The sequence below is a fragment of the Lithobates pipiens genome, unplaced genomic scaffold (assembly GCF_037356315.1).
Source record: "Lithobates pipiens isolate NorthernLeopardFrog02 unplaced genomic scaffold, aLitPip1_a1.2 Scaffold_16, whole genome shotgun sequence".
NCBI lineage: Eukaryota > Metazoa > Chordata > Amphibia > Anura > Ranidae > Lithobates > Lithobates pipiens.
In genome coordinates, this window is record NW_027507748.1 from 127,868,536 (window position 1) to 127,886,976 (window position 18,441).

Genomic DNA, 18,441 nt, shown 5'->3' on the forward strand with positions numbered 1-18,441 from the left:
ACATCCACTCGGAAGGAGGAAAGTCCAACCCGGCCGTCAATCTGCTTTAGTCCAGGATGGGACTGGTTAAAAAAAGTAAGGGCAACTACAGCTGCTCTGGGTGTTGAACTACCTCACCCAGGACTTCAGCCCTGTGGAGGACCCTTGTAGTAGCAGACTACATCCACAAGACTCTGGGATGTTGGCTGCCATGCGCTAATTCTCTGGGCTGCTCCCACCCTGGCACTTATATGGGCACAAACTCCACCCATTACATCACTTTGGGAAGGTTTACTTAAGGGATAAGCCACAGAAAAAAGGCCCAGAGACATGGTACATTTGCCAATATCCAGCATGGCCATGCTCGCTTAATGGCATTGAGCCCGTGCAAAACTGTGCATATTGGTTGCACGCTTGTGTGTACTGGCACACGCTGTGCACAATATCTTGGCATGTTCTGGCCTTTATAACAGATGACAGATACTCTCAGACTTTGCTGATTGGTCTTCATCCTTCTGTAACCTATGTGCTCCATGGACCTTGCCTGCCTGCCTGCACATCCCAGTCTGCCAGCCTGGACCAGCTGCCTTCTCCACCTGGTTCTCATCTGAAGAGATCTCGCCACTGCAGATCCATTTGTCTAGAGTACAGTACACTTGTCACTTATCTACAGTACAGTATACTTGTCTAACCAGGCTTCTTTGGGCTCAGCATCTCTTGTCAACCTCCTCAGGGGTGTTGTGCACTGAGCCACAAGGGTATCCCTCTCATCACTTCGACCTCAAGACCAGGAACGTTATAAAGCAAGCTAAATACTTTCTTGTATTGAAAGAGGTATAAACTCCAGAGAGAGAAAAATAATTTTACCCCCTACAAATCATTAGTAAGACCTCTTCTTACTTTTTGGTGCCCAAAACTAAACATGCAGTTTAGTTTTGGGCACCAGTTCACAAAAATGATATTGGAAAACTGAAGATAGAGCAGAAAAGGGCAACCAAACTGATAAGAGGCATGGGAGGAGTTCAGCTATGAGATTAGAGGAACTGAAATTATATTGTCTTGAGAAGAGGAGATTAAGGCAGGATATGATCAATATGTACAGTAAATATGCATAAGTGGTCCAGGGCTGGCCCTACCATGGGACCCAGTGAGCCCATGGTCCCAGGGAGCATTTTAAGAAGGGTGGCAGCCAGCAGTGACAAGTTGTACCCATAGGCGTGCACATTGGGTATGCTGAGTGTGCCTGGGCATACCCTAATCACCCGTGTCTGCTGTCTTCTGAGATCTGCCTGTGGGACTGCTGTGAAAGGCTGCATCCAATGAGTGTGCCCTTCACTGGAACTAAGGGGCCAAGCACAACCCCTGAAAAAAAAAAACACACCATATTCTCCCCCTCCACCAAATAATTTGGACCAGTGCACAAAGCAAGGTCCATAAAGACATGGGGGAGTGAGTTTGGGGTGGAGGAACTTTACTGCCCTGCACAAAGTCCTGACCTCAACCCGATAGAACACCTTTGAGATGAATTAGAGTCCAGACGGTGAGCAAGGCCTTCTCGTCCAACATCAGTACCTTACCTCACAAATGCGCTTCTGGAAGAATGGTCAAACATTTCAACAGACACACTCCTAAACCTCGTGGCCAGCCTTCCTAGAAGAGTTGAAGCTGTTATAGCTGCAAAGGGTGGGCCAACTTAATATTGAACCCTACGGACTAAGACTGGGATGTCATTTTAATTCATGTGCCTGGAAAGGCAGGAGTCACAATACTTTTGACAATATAGTATATGCCGCCCAGTGACTAACAACCAGTGATGTCAGAGGCCGCGGCCGCCCCAGCATTCAGAGCACTCAGCCTTCATAGTTACTAAGGTTGAATAAAGACACCAGTCCATCCAGTTCAACCTGAGTGTCTACAATTGTCCCTATCCCTGTACATTACACACTCACATTGGTGCCTACCCTCAAGGAGCCCACAATCCAAGGTCCCCGTTCATATACTACGGCCAATTTTGCCCAGAAGCCAATTAACCTACCTACATGTCTTTGGTTTGTGGGAGGAAACCGGAGTACCCGGCGGAAACCCACGCAGGCACAGGGAGAACATGCAAACTCCAGGCAGGTAGAGTCGTGGTTGGGATTCGAACCAGCGACCCTTCTTACTGCTAGGTGAGAGTGCTAACCACTACACCACTGTGCCGCCCTCTTGCCTAGTCAATAAGGCCCGTCTCCACCCACCCACCTCTTCCATCTTCTTCAGCGTGTCTCAGAGCCTGAGGGAAGGGAGCATGTTTGAAGAGAGCTTCCTATGCCTGAGTGTCCACAGTACACCTGCCACTGCCTTGACCCTCACCCTGTCCATTGTGCTACCAGTGAGTTCCCCATAGCAGCACTGTCTGCGGGAGTCCGAATCTGAGTACTGTAAATACACTGTCACACATCACAAGTTGTATGAGACATGGGAGCCTGGGTGGGACTTGCCTTGCCCAGCCCTGATTAACCACTTCAGCCCTGGAAGATTTGCCCCCTGACCAGGCCATTTTTTGCGATACGGAACTGCATTATTTTAACTGACAATTACGCAGTTGTGCGACGCTGTACCCAAACAAAATGTACATTCTTTTTTTTTCCCAGAAATAGAACTTTCTTTTGGTGGTATTTAATCACCTCTGCGGTTTTCATTTTTTGCGCTATAAACAAAAAAATAGAGCCAATTTAAAAAAAAAACTATATTTTTTACTTTTTGCTATAATAAATATCCCCCCCAAAAAATTCATCAGTTTAGGTCAATATGCATTCTGCTACATATTTTTGGTTAAATTATTTTAGTTATCATGATATAAAATAATTAATGTGGGGGCCTTTTCGGTGGGCGTGATTTTTTTATTTGGGGGGGGGGGGCAGCATTTCACTCTTGGGCCCAGGCAGCACAATATCTTGGGCTGGCCCTAAAGTGGTCCATATACTGAACTTAGTGTAGTTTTATTCACTTTATGGTTATCACAAAGAACAAGGGGCACTCTTTATGTCTGGAGAAAGAAGTGATTTATCCTTTAAATATGGAGAGGTTTGTTCACAGTAGTGCCACATACAAGCGGTCGGATTTTCCGATGGGAAATGTTCGATGGGAGCTTGTTGTCGGAAATTCCGACCGTATGTAGGCTCCATCTGACATTTTCCATCAGATTTTCTGACAAACAAAATTTGAGATCTGGATCTCAAATTTTCTGACAACAAAATCCGTTGTCGGAAATTCCGATCGTGTGTACACAAAGTTCCACGCATGCTCGGAGTCAAGCAGAAGAGCCGCAATGGCTATTGAACAATTTTCTCAGCTCGTCGTACGTCACTGTGTTCTTGATGCTCGGAATTTCCGTCAACATTGTGTGACCGTGTGTATGCAAGACAAGTTTGAGCCAACATCCTTTGGAAAATATCCCATGGATTTTGTTGTCGGAATGTCCGATCGTGTGTACACAGCATAAGAGCTGTGAAAATGTGGAATAGACTCCCTCAAGAACCAGCTCAGTAGATTGTTTAAAAAAAGGCCTGGGTTCCTTCCTAAATGCACAAAATATAAATGTACACTAATATTTATAGGTAATAACTCCAGGGGTAGCTGATCCATGAAGTATTCAATTACCTCTTGGGGAATCAGTAAGGAATTCCTCCAACTACCCTTGCCTCCCCCCTGGAGCATGCTCCATGCTTAGGTTTTTTTTTTTGTTTTGCCTTCCTCTGGATCAATTGTGGATATAGGATTGTGTATAGGGTGTTGAAAAGCCTGTTCCAATAAAAAGTGACTCCAGTAAAAATGGTCTAGGTTGTTGCCTTTTGCAGAAAGGTCAGCCAGTTACACATGCGTCCAGAGCTCTTTTATCAGCTGAGCGAAATTATGCACAAATTGAGAAGGAATGTTTAAGCATTGTATTTGCTTGGAAGCATTTCCAGCATTATCTTCATGGACGGGATTTAATTACAGCTGAAACTGATCACAAACCGCTCATAGCCATATTCAAAAAGCCCCTTTTGTGTGCTCCCAAGCGTTTGTAGAGAATGAGGCTTACATTGCAGCATTACAACCTCAATGTTGTCTACAAGCCAGGCTGTGAAATGTATATCAGTGATACCCTGAGCAGAGCTACATCGGCTAATGTGGCACCTGGAGGTGAGCATGAGCATCATACAATTTGTCTGCTGCAACAGGAACAAAATTTCTTTGCCAATATCAATCAAGCGGACTATCTTAATGTCACAGATCAGCGACTATATTAACACATACAGCACACCGACAGTGATGCAACTTTACAAGCTTTGAAGTGGTGACCCAATGAAAAAGAGGCAGTACCTGGAATTGTAAGGGAATACTGGTCCGTTAGAGATGAGATCAGCATACAAAATGGTATCTTGTACAAAGGTCTAATGCCGCGTACACGCGACCGGACTTTTCGAGGGACTAGGTCCGACGGTCTTTCTGACGGACATTCGGCGGAGTTCCGACGGACTTTCCGGATGAACGGACTTGGCCACACACAATCACACCAAAATCTGAAGGATTTGAACGTGATGACGTATGACTGGACTAGAATAAGGAAGTTCATAGCCAGTAGCCAATAGCTGCCCTAGCGTCGGTTTTTGTCCGTCAGACTAGCATACACACGAACGGATTTCTCCGCGTGGCGGAGTTCTGGTGGAAAAATGTAAAACGTGTTCTAGTTCTAAAGTCCGCCGGATTTTTGGCAAGTAAAGGTCCGATGGAGCCCACACAAGATCGAATTGTCCGACGGACTCGTTCCGTCGGACCTTTGCTGTCAAAAAGTCCGGTCGTGTGTATGCAGCATAAGGGTCTTCGTGCCAAAGTCTCTGAGAGCAGAGATGTAATTACGCATACACTCCAGCCATATTGGTGGTGAAGCATGCTACAGACAAGCTTGTGATACTCTTTACTGGCCCAACATGCATGGTTAAATCAAAGACCTTGTCAGTAATTATCCCACCTGCAATGAATATGCCCATTTTCAACAAAAAGAAACCATGATGTCACATGAGATACCTACATGTCCGTGGCAGTTTATCAGTATGGACTTATTCAACTACGCAGGCAAGGAATACCATCATTATTCAGACTTCTGGGAAATAGACCTTCTTCCCGACTTATCCACTGAAGCTACAATTAGGAGGTGCAAGGCTCAGTTTGCACGTCATGGCCAACCAGATACTGTCATCTCTGACAATGGCCCTCAGTTTGCAAGCCAGCAATTTAGAAAATGGGCCATTGAATGGGAGCATGTTACTTCCTCACCACGTCATCCACAGGCTAATGGCAAAGCTGAATCAGCTGTAAAGATTGTTAGAAATTTATGCAAGAAAGCACAAAGTGATGGTAAAGATCCATGGAAGGCTATTTTACATTGGAGAAACACTTTGACTGAAGGCATGGATAGTAGTCCGGCACAAAGACCGATGTCAAGGAGATTAAAGACCTCCTTTCCAGTAGCAAATAGGTTGCTTGATCCCTCTTCATACAAGGTGTTACAGAAAAGTTAAGAATTAAGAGACACGTGTCAAAGTTACAATATGACACATTGGCCAGAGATTTGCCAGAATAGAATATTGGGCAAAGAATCCGTATGAAACCATTACCTGGAGATCGAACAGGCCGTTGGAGAATAGGTACTTGTCTGCAAAGGTTGCACCACGCTCCTATCTTGTGAACTTTGAAGGAACTCTCTATCACTGTAATGGGGGGGATTTGAGAGTGGCAGAGCAGCCTGAATCTCAGTATCCCATTGGTAGATCAGACTTAGCCCTTGTACACACGATCAGAGATTCCGACGCAGTGTGTCCGATCGGAGCGTTTTGTCGGATATTCCGACTGTGTGTAGTCTGCATCGGACTGTTTCCCTCGGAATATCCGTCGGACCAAATTTTCCAACTTGCCGGAAATATTTTCCGACAAAATTCTCCAATCGGACATACTCCGATCATGTGTAGAGAATTCCGATCAGACAAAGTGCCAGGCATGCTCAGATCAAATTCCTACATCAAAGCTATTGGCTACTAGCCTGAACGTGGTCCCATTGTAACGAAATTACGTCATCACGTTCTGAAAGATCGGATTTTCCGACAACTTTGTCCGACCGCGTGTATGCAACAGTTTCGGACAAGATCTGTCGGACAAAATCTGACAGACTTGGTTTTCGTAATCTCCGATCGTGTGTACAAGGGCTTACCCAGTATCACATGGACATACTCATCCATTGACAGTGAAGCGTGTAGAGAGGCGATGCCTCATACCAACGGCAATGACATTTCTGGACAAGCAAGTATACCCAACAGCTGTCAAGCACAGAGCCTGCCAATATGTAATGAGAGGAGCCCAGTAACTTCAGAGAGGGCTAAAGGAATCCTTGCACAAGGGCCAGTCTTCATTCATAGTGGTCTTCCTGTGTGATGTTTCCTGTTTGTGATGGGTCATCCAGTGAACATGGCTTCTGTACAGTAATGGCTTGTGCTGTCTCTTTACTTATATGACATCAAACAGGTCCCAACCACTGCTCTGCTCTCTGCACAGGCCAAGTACAGCACAGTAATGATATCACCACTACTTTCACAAGGTGAAATCTGGTTTGTAAAGGCATTTGGAATTTACAAAGTGGGTTTTTTAAACAAATGGTATACCCCTGAGGAAGTCACTTGACCATGACAACACACATTGGGTGGATACCGGAAGTGACGTGGGTCCTTTTTAACTGTAAATGTAGCAGCAAATATTTTAAATAAATGCCTTGTAAATACATACTACACTATGGGGATACCTTCTGTTGAATGAGTTCATATGCAGAGTCGGGACTGTGGAATTTAAAGGGCCGTACACACGATTTTGTGAGACATCCCAGCACACTCATAAGCATATTGGAGGAGGAGGAATATAAAGGAGCCAGTTTCTTTGTAGCCTAGAGTGGGGAAAGCGTGATGTGACCTGGTATGACAGGTCTATTAAGGAGGTGAGCGCAAATGTTGAATGAGTAGCACACAATGTGGATTATATTAATGCACAAAGACTTGTTTTTTTTTTAGATTGGAGTGAAAAGGACATTTATAGGAGATTGTTGATTTCTAATCAAATTTTCTTTTTTGGTAGAATAATCATATATATTTTCTCTGCAACATAAAAATATGGACAAGAATTAAGTCTATTCAAACACCACTGGAGGATATACACATGCACATTTAAAGGGATAGGTGCAGCATTATTTGGTTAAATTATACACGGTAATTATATAAGCAGAATTTAAAGTGATTGTAAAGGATTGTTTTTTTTTTAAAACAACATACATATTATACTTACCTCCACTGGGCAGCTCATGGACACAGTGGCCCCAAATATCCTCTTCTGGGGTCCCCTGGCGCCACCCTGCATCAGATAAGCCCCCTAGGAGAAGCGTTTTCCCGAGGGGGTTACCTTGCGGGCGCGCTCCCAAGTCCAGCATTTGCGTCCACAAACACGAATGCTGGACTCGACCCCGCCCCCGAGCGCCCGTGTCATCGGATTTGTTTGACAGCAGCGGGAGGCAATGGCTGCGCTGCTATCAATCTATCCAATCAATAGCCAGGACCCTGTGGAGAGAGGGAGAGGGACAGTGCATCAGATGGGCTGGGATATTTTGGAAAGCAGACACCCCAACGTATATTCTATGAGGCATAATGAGTCTTTTGAACGGTTAATTTTTTTCCTCAAGTCTTTGGAAAACGTGGAAAGAAAATGAAAACATACTTTTTTTTACACAAAGTGGTCAGTTTATAAGATATTTCTAACTCAAAGCATGTACATAGCAAAAATTAGACCCCAAAATACATTCTGCTACTCATCCTGAGTATGACAATACCACACGTGTGTGACTTTTACACAGCGTGTCCACATACAGAGGCCCAACATGCAGGGAGCGCCGTCAGGTGTTCTAGGAGCATAAATTACACCTCTAATTTCCTAACGACCTATTACATTTATGAAGGCCCTGGAGCACCAGGACAATGAAATTACCCACAAAATGACCCCATTTTGGAAAACAAACACCTTAAAGCGGGAGTCCACCGGGACTCCGCGTTTTTTTTTTTTTAAAAGCCAGCAGCTACAAATACTGCAGCTGCTGACTTTTAAAATAGTGACACTTACCTGTCCAGCGTGCCCGCGATGTCGGCACCCGAAGCCAATCTCTAGATCGACACTCGAGTGCTGCCGCCGCCATCTTGGGTATGGGAATCAGGAAATGGAGCCTTTCGGCTTCATTTCCCGGTTCCCTACTGCGCATGCGCGAGCCGCGCTGTGCAATGAGGACGGTCCCCGCTGCCTCTGGGATCTGTGTGTTTCCCAGCAGGCAGCGGGGCACTTGCGGGAAGGGGCGGGCACTTGCGGAAAGGGGCGTAAGTTACGCCCCTTTCCGCAGAGAGCTATCCCGGAAGTGGGTGCAGTTACCTGGATTATCCAGGTAACTGCACCCCCCTCCCCCCTGAAAGGTGCCGATTGTGGCACCGGAAGGGGGGAGGGTTCCGATGAGCGGAAGGTCCACTTTAGGGTGGACCTCCGCTTTAAAGTATATTCTATGAAGCATTATGAGTCTTTTGAACGGTTAATTTTTTTTATACAAGTCTTCAGAAAACTTGGAAAGAAAATTAAAATCTTTTTTTTTTTTACACAAAGTTGTCCATTTATAAGATATTTCTAACACATAGCATGTATATAGCAAAAAATACACCCCAAAACACATTCTGCTACTCCTCCTGAGTATTGAGTATTGCGATACCACATGTGTGACACTTTTACATGGCCTGGCCATATACAGAGGTCCAACATGGAAGTGGTACCTTCAGGCATTCTTGGAGCATAAATGACACATCTCATTTCGTTCCTACCTATCACACTTTTGAAGGTCCTGGAGCACCAGGACAATGAAATTACCCACAAAATGACCCCATTTTGTAAAGCAAACACCCCAATGTGTATTCCACGAGGCAAGGGCTGCAAATAGGTACTCGGGTACTCTGACGGGCTTGTGACAGGTACTCTGTTACTCCGACGGGCTGGTGACAGGTACTCCGTTACTTCGACGGGCAGGTGACAGGTACTCGGGTACTCCGATGGGCTGGTGACAGGTACTCAGAGGGACTGTGACAGGTACTCAGGTATTCAGATGGGCTGTGACGGGTACTCAGATGGGTTGTGACAGGTAATCGGATACTCAGATGGGCTGTGACAGGTACTCAGGTACTCGGGTACTCATATGGGCTGTGACAGGTACTCGGGTACTCAGATGGGCTGTGACAGGTACTCGGGTACTCATATGGGCTGTGACAGGTACTCGGGTACTCAGATGGGCTGGGACAGGTACTCGGGTACTCAGATGGGCTGACAGGTGCTCAGGTACTCGGATACTCAGATGGACTGTGATAGGTACTTGGGTACTCAGATGGGCTGACAGGTACTCAGGTACTCGGGTACTCAGATGGGCTGACAGGTACTCAGATGGGCTGGGACAGGTACTCGTGTACTCGGGTACTCAGATGGGCTGACAGGTACTAAGGTACTTGGGTACTCAGGTGGGCTGACAGGTACTCGGGTACTCAGATGGGCTGTGATGGGTGATGACATGTACTTTGATGGGTGGTGACAGGTCCTCTTTATTGGGGGGGGGTAATCAGTGTGTGATTGGTGTACACTAGGCGGTAACGAGCTGTTACCGCAATCACCTCCTCACACACGATCAGTTTGTGAGGAGGAGAACCCGGTAACATCTCGTTATCGCGGTTTGTTTACATTCTGTGACCGGCTGTGATTGGACACAGCCGGTCACGTGGCAAAGAGCGAATTTCATTGGCTCTTTACTGCGATTGGTTGGGCTATGTCAGGGTGACAAGCCGCATCCCCGATCGCCGCTCGCGAGCGCTGTAACGGCACAATACATGTGACCAGCTGTGATTGGATACGGCCGGTCACATGTATCGGGGGGCTGGATGGGGCTGGCAACCACACAGATCGGGGATGGGCTGTGTCCGAGGGACACACCTCATCCACGATCACTGCGTTGCGGGCCCCCGGGGGCCCACAGGAGCGGCGAAATACAGAGGCCGTCATATAATGTCCACCCAGGATGGGAGATCCCATCTGTGGCCGTCATATGACTATGGCCGGGTATTGAAGTGGTTAATAAAGTTTTATTTTTGTTTTTTTTGTTTTTTTTAACTGTGTTTTAAAAATATAAGGGTTCTTGATACATGTCAGCATTGTATATCTGCCCACTCTCTCCTATATCATATTTGTTCTTCATGGAGGAAAACTAATACTGAGGGACTCCATATCAGACAGTATAATTGCAGCAATTCCCGTTCATCTTAGCATTAGGCTCCATACACACTGGAGCTCAAACAGCAGTTTTTTGGACTTTGGGTTTGTTTTTTTTTAACAGCCCATAAACTCCACTTTATGATATCAATATTATGTGTCCATGCACACATGGACATTTTTTAGCTTTTATCAGCAGTGGAGTTTATCAGCTGTTCTCTGAACGCCATAAAATCATGCTTAAAGTGCCGTTTTACTGACCACAAAAAACGCAGATAAACGTGCATTATTTAGAGTTTGGGGTTCTATTTTTATCAATGCATTGTGGGAGTTTGGGAATGCATTGTGGGATTTTTGGAGTGTCCTCTGTGTATTTTTAATAAAAATGGCCATAAATGCTAAAAAAACGCATAAACGCTAGTACAAAATGCTGTTAAAATCGCGTTTTTCAAACAGCGTTTTCTGCCAGCAATCTGGCGTCCAGGACAAGATTTTTTGAGCTCCAGTGTGTATGGAGCCTAATGAGTTGGTAGGCAAGCAATTCACCATTCAAACAAGTCTTGGAGCTGTCTGTGTGGATCAGGAATGTGCACAAGCACCCTTCATGTGTTAATGTGTATGAAGCCTTACATCACTGGCCTTTAGAACATTGACACTGTTGGCACAGCAGCTTGTTGAAATACTAGGAACATTAGAAATCCTGCCAGCTTGTAGAATACTCTGTTGATGATTTACTTTCCTATATGCTAATAAATATATAGTAATGTGTGGAACTCAACCATTGCAAATGTATAGATTGATAAAATGAATCATTTACATTCTTATGTATTGCTTGTTACATGTGTAAATTGAGCATTGTTTTTTCTAGTTTACCTGTCTAGCATTACTATAATAACTTTACTAGCATGTGAAGAAAGATTAGCTTTTTTTTAAAGTTTACAGGAAGGTACAATGTTGCCTATACAGTGCGAACCTTGGATTACGAGCATAATCTGTTCCAGGAGAATGCTTGTAATCCAAAGCACTCGCATATCAAAGCGAGTTTCCCCATAGAAGTCAATGGAAATTAAGATAATTTGTTCTGCATTGACTTCTATTGCATGCAATACTGCATGTGGCCAAGAGGTGGGGTGCCGGAGAGCCTCAGAAATAGGGGACAGCTCAGCTGAACTTGGAAACCCTTGGAAAGGCTCAGAAACACTCGGGAACTGAGTATTTCCAAGTGTTTTTAAATATTTCCGAGTGATTCAGAGTATTTCCGAATGGCTCCGAACCGCTCCGAGTGTTGCCAGCGCCCCCGCACCTCTGGCCAAGTGTGGTACTGCACAGCACAGTAGCTTGAATTCTGCTCATTTTGCGAGACAACACTCACAAACCGTGTCAGGATTTTTTTTTAAAAGTTGCTCGTCTTTCAAAACACTTGTTAACCACATTACTCGTTAGCCAAGGTTCCACTGTACTAATTTAGAAGAGCAATATTATTATGTTTCTAGGTAGGTGCAGTTTATTTTCTCCACTGCAGTTGTTGCTCAACCGCAGCTGCTCTGTAGCTGGAGGGGAAGTCAAGACTCAAGAGGACCTAGTTCCTCTAAAGCCCCGTACACACGTTTGTGCGAAAAATACCTCTTTTAAAGCGACCGTAATAATCTGATCGTCAGTACAGAACTTTGGAGAGTCAATCGTGACAGTTCATCCAATAATATCCAATCGAACATGCACAACATTTTTTGGATCGTACGACTGTGTTGCAATCAGTACATTACTTCCAAATTTTTATTCTGTCGTACGAGAATTTTCGCGATTTTAGTAAACTCTTCAGGTTCGATCTGAGATTAGGATGCAAAAAAAAAAAAAAATGGATGATCATTCGTCCGATAATCTCATTGTGTGTACCGGGCATTAGACTGATAAATCATAACTTTTGAGCTCCTGCAAGCCATGAATTCCCTGAAATACGCTGCCTTTTCCAAGTCCTGGGGAATATGGATAGATAAACGTAAGGTCTTTCTGAGCATAACTACGTGATGGTGATGAGTAATGTACCCTAATCCTTGTATATTTAGGTCTTTGAATACTATGGACTTATACGTAAGAATTGTTACAGACTGCTCCTTTAGACTTCAACTGTACTCTAGACTCAAACTGTTTGTATTTCCTCTTTAAAAATTCAATAAAAACCTATTGCTTTAAAAAAAAAAAAAAAAGGACCTGTTTCCTCTATGGTTTCCTGGGTCAGTAGGGAAGCGATCCGGTTGGATGCTGTTACTCCATGTGACTTTGGCAGCCATCATGGGTCGCCCAGAGCTTATTTAAGGCCCCGACCCCTGGGTTTGGCACGCTTTATGAAAATGGGTAGTCCAGGGAAAGGTACCCTGTCTGTTAGGGACAGTACTAGTGGTAGGGAAAGGTTCCTGACGTGGAGGAAAAGCGTAGGGTCGCATTTCTTCTGGACATCTTCCTGACTGGGCACAAAACGGCCAGCAACAGACGAAAAACAAGCTCTGGACTGCCACACTCTTCAGAAGACTGCTTTCTTTTATTGGAAAATCACATCACAGCTCAACAAACACAGCGCACTAGCTGTAGTGCTTATTCATAGCAAACAATCACAGCACAAAAAGTTTATTAAGTACCATCTCTAATTGAATAATTGAAATGATTGGTTAAGTGATTAAAATAATCAAATATTTGAAATAATTGAAACCCCCATGACAACAAAATGAAAATTAAGTGAATGAATAAACACCGTTTATAAGACATTGGTGAATATCATTATTTTTTTTTTTTATAAATTCTTTTTATTCGTTTTAAAAGAAAAAGTACAGAACATAGCCTCGGGGCATTCCCCGGCTCAAACAATACAACACAACAGGTAAGGCAGAACACCAAAAAAAAACTATCCGCCTATCCCAAAGAACATACAACAACCAAACCCCCTAGCTTGCTGCTAAAATTGACAGGAGCAATGTAAGTCTCAGTAATTAACATTAAGCGTAATGATGTACCATAGGCAGTCTACCAACAGAGATCTACAAGTGGGCGTCAATCGGATACTTAGGCATCCCAAACGCTACCCCAGAGAGAGCTTACCAGAGGAGTTGTCTACTGGATAGATTAGGTTGATAACCCAACAGGGCTGTCCCGTTCCCCAATCGTTGTCTCAGACTCCAACCAGATATTCCAAACCTTCTGAAACTTCTGAGGGCAACCCCGGATGGAATATGCTTCTTTGTACAGTGGTATTGCAAGGTTAACTAATGATTTCCATGCACTCAGGGTGAGGGTCGCTGTAGGGGCCCTCCACCGAAGCACAACAAGTTTCCTCGCATAGTAGAGTAGCAGCCCCAGCAATGTGCGGACTGCCCGCGAGGGAACCAAAGCATCCACCAACCCAAGCAGACATATCTCCGCCGTCTGAGGTGTAGGGATCGTTGTGTGAATATCATTTTGAAACAAAAATAAAGAAGGTAATACTCGATGATAGATAATAATTTGTCACAAAAAATGAAAAAATTATGTAAATGTGTGGAAATACACGTGACCAGATGTGATTGTGTGAGAAATTAAAAATGTAAAGATATATCAAAATATATGAAAAAAAAGTGAATAAAGGTATAAATAAAAAAATTCCATAATGTAATAAATTATTGAAAAAAGACCAAAAGGGTGAATTTGTAAGCTTGGCCGAGTGTAAAGAAAAAATTACATATAGTAATCAAGTGTCCATGAATGAGTGAATAGATGAATGGTGTAAATTATTAAATAAAGAGATATTACATGCATAAAAACTCATTAAGTGAATGAATGTAAATAAATGAATGCATGGGTGAAAACATAAATAAATAAATATATAAATACCCTTGTCCATGTGTAAATCTTGCTGTGAAACCATTGTACACATATAAACACGTGTATATCAAGGACAAACCACTTAATATTTTACCAATGTAAAAAAGGACTATAATCCTCCCTGCATGTCTCATCACGTGTGTCCATAAAACTTATGTAGAAGAATGTATACATAACGTCATAAGACCATAGTCTGTTCATGAACATATGGACACACACGCATGTGTACATGCAGGTAAATAAAAATCAGTCTTCCCCATAATGTTAATTTTCTCATAGGAATTTTTTCTTATTTTATTTTATATTGATTTTGAAATATTCATAAAATATACACATCATCCCTCGTCCCTCTTCTATTTCTTAACAGTTCTCTCTTCTCTCATTCCTTCTATCTCCTATACTCTCGCTTTTGCTCTACCCTCTTTTCTTTTTCGCTTACCTCCTCTCTCCTTCTCTTTTTCTTCTTGATTCTCCAATCTCTTTTGATCTCGTTTTCATGTGCCCTATGGTTCCTTTAGAAAGATGCTTTGATACCAGCGACAGGTGTGAGTAGTTAGAAGACCTAATGGAAATCAGTAACTAGCTATTGGGCTCCTTTGCTGGACAACGTGACGGTTGGCGCTGTATATTTACTTCCAGTACTGGCCCGGTTGATTGAGGAGGAGTCTTTCTGACCTGGTCTATACCTGTCCCAGAGGGCTCTACCTGATTCAATGGGCAGAAGATCCCCAATGTTAGCTTATTTTCTTTCTTGTGGAACTGATGTGATGTACTTCAGCATGATGTGTAATGCATTGTTGGAAATAATAAAAAAAAAGTTAATTGGAAAAAAAAATAATATACACATCATGTAAAAAACATGATATGAATACAAATTCAAGTCTCAACAGCAGAACCCCTGCTGACCTAGCTATCATAGAATAAAATAGATTAAAATAAACAAACCCCAAATACTAATGTAAGTATTAGCACAGAAGGATTACACAAAACACTATGACCGATTAATTAATGAACTATACGTCAGAGCAAATGACACACAATTACAATCTTGGTAAACCCTTAGTATGTACTAACGATGACCAAAACAGAATCACAAAATCCAGTGATCAGCAAGTACTGAAACGGGAACAATATAGGATGAAACAGAAAGTCGACAAGTCCCATAATCCAGTGCACTTATGTCAAGAGAGGAGTTGAAAAACAGTCAATACACGGTGTGACCAAAAGTCGCCCGTCGGACCAAAACATCAACTGGAGGGCAGTAAATAAATACTCAGGAATAGATTGTCTACTACTGAACCGGGACAATGTAAAGTAAAACAAAGAGATCTACAAGTCCCATAATCTAGTGCGCTTATATCGAAAAAATGGATTGAAAAACAGTCTATACCCAGTGCGACCAAGAGTCGCACCTCGGACCAAACCATCAACCAAAGGGCAGTGGATAAGTATAAATTGTACTCAAGAATAAATTGTACATATACGGCACGGTTGAAAAACACTCATCAAACTAGACATCATGCTCAAGCGATGGAGTGATGGCCATTGCCATTAGTAACCAAAATGTGGTTTATAAGTATAAAATGAAATATATATACACATATGCAGTAAAATGTCGACACTCTGGTCATAAACAACTACTCTAAACTAAGATATATTATATAGTATGTATATATAGACCAAAATACACTGGTAGTGACCACCATCAGCACGCTGATTGGCTATTTTGCTGATGTTCATTGAGCAGATAAAGACAGAGGGCCAAACATTGTAGTCCTCACGGTTATGCTCTAACATTGATGGCTCTCTATTTCTACTGTTTTCCATGCTGGAAACCTAATAATCAAGCAAAGGGACTAGGTTGCAACCCACTTTCTTCCTCTTTCTACAGACACTGTCACGCTGGCTGGAACCCGTTCGTTTCAGGTTGCTGTAACTGGTTGGGCAGTCTTCCCACCTGGATTGTTGTGAACTGTTGCTGCATTGATTCAATACAAGTTTAAAGGGATTGTAAAGATAAAAATTTTATTTTTTAAAAATAACAAACATGTTATGCCGCGTACACACGGGCGGACTGTATGGCCTACTTAGTCCGTCAAAACACATTTCAGCGGACAGTCCGCTCATGTGTGGGCTTCAGCGGACTTTTTCAGCGTGCAGTCTGGCGTACTAAGTATTTCGGATTTTTCAAAATTCTGTCCGTCATACTTTGGTTTCAGCGGACAATCCGCTCGTCAGTAGGCTAGTTCGACGGACTAAGAATGGCGCATGCTCAGAAAGGATTTACACGGCGGAAGGTTGCATTGCTGTGTATTGGACTTCCTATTTCTAGTCCCGTCGTACGTGCTGTACACGTCATCGCGCAAGCTTTCGACGGACTGTTTGTGCATCCGTGTGTGGTCAAGTCCGTTCATTCGAAAGTATGACGGACTGTCCGTCGGATTGTATGACGGACTAAGTAGGCCATACAGTCCGCCCGTGTGTACGCGGCTTCCCACTTACCTCCACTGTGCAGCTCGTTTGGCACAGAGTGGCCCCGAACCTGCTCTTCTGGGGACCCTCAGCGGCTGTCTTGGCTTCCTCCCTCAGATGCTTCTCACGTTCATGCGAGCTCCCTCGCATGGTGAGAAGCATCTGCGGGCGCGCACCCGTGATACAGCCGGCGGCTATAGCCCCTCGCTGTATCACACGGCCCCGCCCCCTGGCGCTCCGCGTCAGTGGATGTGATTGACAGCAGCGCGAGCCAATGGCTGCGCTGCTTTCCATTCATCCACTCCAGCCAATCAGCAGCCAAGCTGAACGGTGGAAAGGACGTCGGGGAAGGAGCGCGGGACTTTCAAGGGGTGAGGTAAGTAAAACGGGGGGGGGGCTGGGGGCGCCGGGACTGTCAGATGTTTTTTCACCTTAATGCATTGAATGCATTAAGGTGAAAAAAACATTTACCTTTACAACCCCTTTAATATTGCACCTGACTGTGTGAATTATTGCTAAAACACCACGCTGCACCCCATCTACATGTTGACTAGCACAATAAAATAAATAATTTTAAAATCTCCAGCAGACCCAGCTCAAACATTTGGTTTGGACCTGCCATTTGGATGATGTACTGGCAGTCACTGTACACAATATTACTGCCTTTCTTGAATGGCATATTCATCATTCACATATTAGAAATACAATGTAGAATAGCCTTGTGTTTCCACCGCTGGTCTCAAGCTGTTGCCCCTAGCTAAAATATGAGTATTGTAAAATCTACATACAAACATATATATAAACATATATATACATATATCCTCTCCTCGGTATATATATGCATATGGAATACCTTGTTTTTATGTATGTGATTTCTCCTTTTTATGTATATGATTTTTATATAATTGTTATATGTTTGATCTCTCCGTTTCTGTACACACAGAACTTGGGTATATATTTTAACTGTGAAGGCTCGTAAACAATTTCCCTTCCTTCCTCCTTTATACATATACCTTTTTTATAGACATATCTTTTAAACATAATTTAATCGCATCACCTCTATCAATTTTGACTCGAGTTTTCACATACAATTGTCATATATTGATCTTGTATTTCCACCATCAACATCATTGTCGTGCGTTTAAAAATGTGACTAAGTCGCATTTATCTGTAACTGGGCTCATGATTATATACTATTACCATGAAGTTATTTCTTCATTTATAATACCTCCAACCAGTCAAGATTAATTAGTAGTAGTAATGGTGATAGTGGTAGCATTATTACTATTACTACTATTGTTGTTGTTATCATTATGATCACCGTGTTCACATTATTCAAGCCTTTGGCCTATTATCAATACTTTTGAGATCCAAAATTACCTACCATCTATAAATATACTTACTATTACCATCTTTATATTTATATTTATTTTCATGTTTGTTTATTTATTTTTTATATTTATTTTTATATTTATTGTTATTATTATAATTTTTATTCCTATTATTATTATTTATATTTTCATTTTCATCTTTATTCTCATTTTAATTTTTACTTTTATTTCACTTCCATTATTATCACTATTTTTGTTATTTTTATTATTATCATTATTAATTTTATTATTAGTATTTTTGCATACATTTTTTTTTATTATTATTTTCATTGTCTTTTTCATTTCCCTTCATTTTTTCACAACTCTTTTATACATACATTCTTTGTACCCTATATATATAACTCTTCTCTAAAACTTTTCACCTTTTTCAAGTTCACCTTCGTTACCATATATTTTATTCACTTGCCATAGT